The sequence below is a fragment of the Galeopterus variegatus genome, unplaced genomic scaffold, assembly GCF_000696425.1.
Source record: "Galeopterus variegatus unplaced genomic scaffold, G_variegatus-3.0.2 Scaffold527, whole genome shotgun sequence".
NCBI classification, from domain to species: domain Eukaryota; kingdom Metazoa; phylum Chordata; class Mammalia; order Dermoptera; family Cynocephalidae; genus Galeopterus; species Galeopterus variegatus.
Window position 1 is genome coordinate 303,277 of NW_007726638.1, and position 4,273 is coordinate 307,549.

Below are 4,273 nucleotides of genomic sequence, written 5' to 3' on the forward strand. Positions count from 1 at the left end.
CCTCCCGCCCGTGGGCGGGGCCGGGCCCCCTCCGGGTCCCCTCCCGGGCACTGTCCACGCCGCGCGGAGCAGCGGCGAGAGCTGGAGGGGGCGCGGCAGGGGCGCCAGGTCGGGCCTTTGCCCGCCGCCTGGGGCAGGGCGAGCCCGGGAATGTGCGCGCTGTCCCGGGAGGCGACTCGAGTCCTCTGCCGACAACCCCTCCTCCACGGGCTCCCCGCGTGGCCTTGGGGCGTCCAAGCCTGATAAGTCTCACTCCTGGGCCCTCCAGCCGTTCCCTGCGGGAGTTTGGAGAACGGGAAACCCCACTCAGAGGCCTTGAAGGCCCGGGAGATCTGCTTAGACCTTGAATTTTACAGGCCTTGGATGCCTGCTCAATTTTTCCCAACCTCCCATTCCTTTCTATCCAATACAGGCCCTACGGGTGCCAACGAAACAAACAGCCACGCTGGGGTGCAGGTGGCCGCAGGCCACTGGTAGAATGGTGTAGTGTGCTGGTGGAGGCCACGGACCCGGTAGCCCAATAGCCTGGGTTTCTTTCCCGCCTCCATCACTACTTATCCTTTCCGTGCCTCAGTTTCTCCATCTGTAAAGTGGAATACTAACAGCAAAAGGCTTGCTGAGCAGGTACATGAGGGCACAGTTCAGAAACCTCTGCTGAGTCCCCCACCCCTATGGGATACAGGGATCAGCTGTGCCCAGGACTCTGTACCATCCTTAAGGAGGGGAGATAGACCTCTGACCCCTACCTCTTGTTGTGCGCTCCTCTGACCACTCCCCTTTCAGCTGTGCCCAGGACTCTGTACCATCCTTAAGGAGGGGAGATAGACCTCTGACCCCTACCTTTTGTTGTGCGCTCCTCTGACCACTCCCCTTTGACTGCGAGCTCTCTGAGGGCAGGCAGGAAGTCCCGGGGGCTGTCATGGCACAGAGAGGTCCATAATGCGGCCTGCAGGGGCTTGGAGGGATCAGGAAGACAATACCTGAGTTAAGTCTTAAAGGACTGACAAGTAGGCAGGGGGAGGTGCACACCTGGCAGGAGACAGCACAGGCGAAGGCCTGGTGCTGAGGAACCCAGGAGGAGGCCAGTGTGGCAGGAGGAAATCATCTATCTGAGCGCTGTCCTGGCTGGGGATGGGGAGCCATATTCACATGCAGGTGGAAAGATCCTTCTTGGCTGTCCACAGAGGGCTACGCCTCCTCCACTGGCTCCCTGATCCTCACGCTGGCCACCAAGGCTGGCGGTTATTTCCCCAGATGGACAGATGAGGACACTGAGGCAGAAAGCATTCCAGCACTTGCTCAAGTGGCACAGCAGTAGGACAGAGACCCCCTCAGAGCTCTTTTCCTGGGAGCAGGCCCAGCAGTGTTTTGTCCTGTGGAGAATTGGGACCAATATTGGCCAAGTCTCAGGGTACTGAAGAGTGAGGAGGAAGGGGGGATACCCCTGAGAGGCAGGGACTGGGGCGGTGCAGGCACCATCAAGGGCTGGGAGAGAACTGGGCCAGGTCTTGGGGGCCTGACTGTGGGCTGGGTGTCTGGCCTCACCAAACAGGGGCAGCACAGGCAGGTGTGCACTTGGAACCTCTGGCCGTGAGCAAAGAATGGGTGGGAAGGACTAGTGCTGCCGTGGTTATCACCACTCATAGCATTAGTAGTCACCAGCGTTTGTTGAGCACTGAATGCATACCAAGCCCTATAACCCCTTATTTGCATTATTACATTTAGTCCTCGTGAGAGTCCCACAGGGACAATACTGCCATCATGTCCATTTTGCAGAGAAGTGAAGTGACCTACCCAGAGTCCCCTACTTTGGCAGGATGGCCTTACTTCCCAGATTGTTGAGGACAGTCCCAGATTATGCCTACTGTCCCAAGATAATTATTAATAGCACATCCTTTCACTCTCAAAGGTGACCTGGCTAGACAATAAATTACACATCACTCCTGTCCCTGGAGCAGCTGGAGAGGAAGCAGTTTGTTGTAATGTCAAAGGCCCTGAGCTCAAATACTGGCCCAGTGGCTGACTGTGGGCAAAGCACTTAGCCTCTCTAAGCCTCCGGTTTCTCATCTATGTAATGGGTATAATTCTGGTGCAGGTATTTATTATTTGTAGGGGTCCTGTGAGCTCTAGAGAGATGACTGAGAGAGCAGTCTTCATGGGAGTGGTTATGACCTGCCCTGTGCTTGCTCCGTCTTCTTTACCTCTGGGCTGGGAGGACAGGCAGGGAACAACCAGTGGTTGAACCTCCCTACTATGTGCCAGGCACTTTGTCTCCTCTGGCTCATTGTGTGGCAACTTGTGAACCAGGAATTCTTGCCCCATTTCACAGATGGGTAAACTGAGGCTGAGAGGAGCCCTCTCCCTCATTCGCAGCCTGTCTCCAGATAGAAGTCTGTCTCCAGGTAGGTTGCATCCCTGTTCCTGGCTCCACTCCTGATTTAAGGATCCATCTCAGTTAGAAAATTTCCCTCTGGAAAATGGGAGAAAGGGAGGAGAAGGATGCAGGGTTTGGGCAGTCCGCCTTTCTCATGCTTTTCTCTTTCCCCAATTTCCTGCAGTCCCCTTCCTTCCTTTCAAGAGGTTGTGCCCAGGATTGCAGGGGTTAACCCTGACAGAGCTATAATCACCATGCAGAATGCAGAACAAATGCCTCCCAGCTGGGACTGGGCTGCCTGGAGTTCAGGAGCCTCTACCTCTTCCCCTGTCCTGGAGGAACTGGGCCCCTTGAACTATAACCATAGAGCTCAGCTGCCCCCTCAACTCCCCCTGCAGACTTGGTGGGCTGAGGCAGGGGGCTTAAGCGAAGGAGGCAGTTTCTGGACAGGGACTTCTTTATGGAGCTGGAGAGGGGTACTTCTCCCTTGGGGACCCAGAGATGCCAGTGGCCTGCCTACCAGGTTCCAGTGAGGTTTGGAGTGGAGCCTTGAGTTGAGTTGGCTTGGCCACATCTATCAGCCCCCATCCCAGCCCCTCCCTAGGGATCATGCACCCTTTACACACCAAAGCCTGGCTGGGGTTTTGGTCGGCTTATAAATCTGCTCACTGACCCATTGATTGGTCTCCCCAGCCCTTTATCTCTTGAGTGTCCAGTGGTTCATCCACCTACTGATGCAGTTGTCAATTCATCCACCTACCCACTGCCCGCCCCTCTGTCCATCTCTCCCCCCGCCACGTACTCCTTTCTATTTTTTTTTTTTTAAAGATGACCGGTAAGGGGATCTTAACCCTTGACTTGGTGTTGTCAGCACCACGCTCACCCGATGAGCTAACCGGCCATCCCTATATGGGATCCAAACCCGTGGCCTTGGTGTTATCAGCACCGCACTCTCCAGAGTGAGCCACGGGCTGGCCCCCGTACTCCTTTCTAGCTGGGTCACCCATGTACCCACTTCCTTACCCATCCATTATTGATCCACTGCCCACCCCCATCCGGTCACCCAACCACTTATCCACACATTTGTTGACCCACTGCCTGTACCCCCAGCCATTTATCCACCCACCCCATGCATCCTTCACCATCCATCTACCCCCCTTTATATCCACCCACTCCCTCTATCCATCCAGCATCCCTTGGTCCACTGCCCACTCCTGTAGCCATCTACCCAGCCAGCCACCCTCTTGTCCATCTGTGCATTTGTCCACTCATTTCCCTTCCCGTCCTGTGATGCCCTTACATCGACCTACACCTGGCCTCTGCTGACCAGCGTGGTCTCTGAGCATGTCTTCATCTTTTTCACATGCACACACCTCACTCACGTCATCAGTGGGTCACCTTAGGCAAAATATCTTTGAAGGCTGCTTTGAAATATCACCTGCTCCTGGAAGCCCTCCTTCAAAGTGAGCCTCCCCCGCTCCCTGCACTGGTCCATCCTCTGCATTGGTGTCTGTTGCTGGGATCTCCAGTGAGCCGGTGTTCTATGGTCGCTCTGTGCTCCTGGAATGGTGGGGAATGAATGGTCTGGGCCAGCACAGGAAGGGGGTCCTTGTCCCCACCTGCACTAAACCCCACAAAAGCAGGTACCCTCCTCCTGGGACTACTCCAGAGACATTCACTGGTTAGATTCCTGCAGGGGCTCAGACACACCTGCGTTGCAGGGAAGCAGGCAGTGATGGGCTCTCCAAGAGGTTTGTACTGTGGGCTAGTTCCCCAGAGGTTCCCTCATACCTAGGGGATACTGGCAGTGGGGACAAGGGAGCTGTCCCCTCTATGACCCAGCATACACCTTCAAGTCAGACAAACCTGAGTTCAAGTCTTGGCTTTGCCTCTCACTAG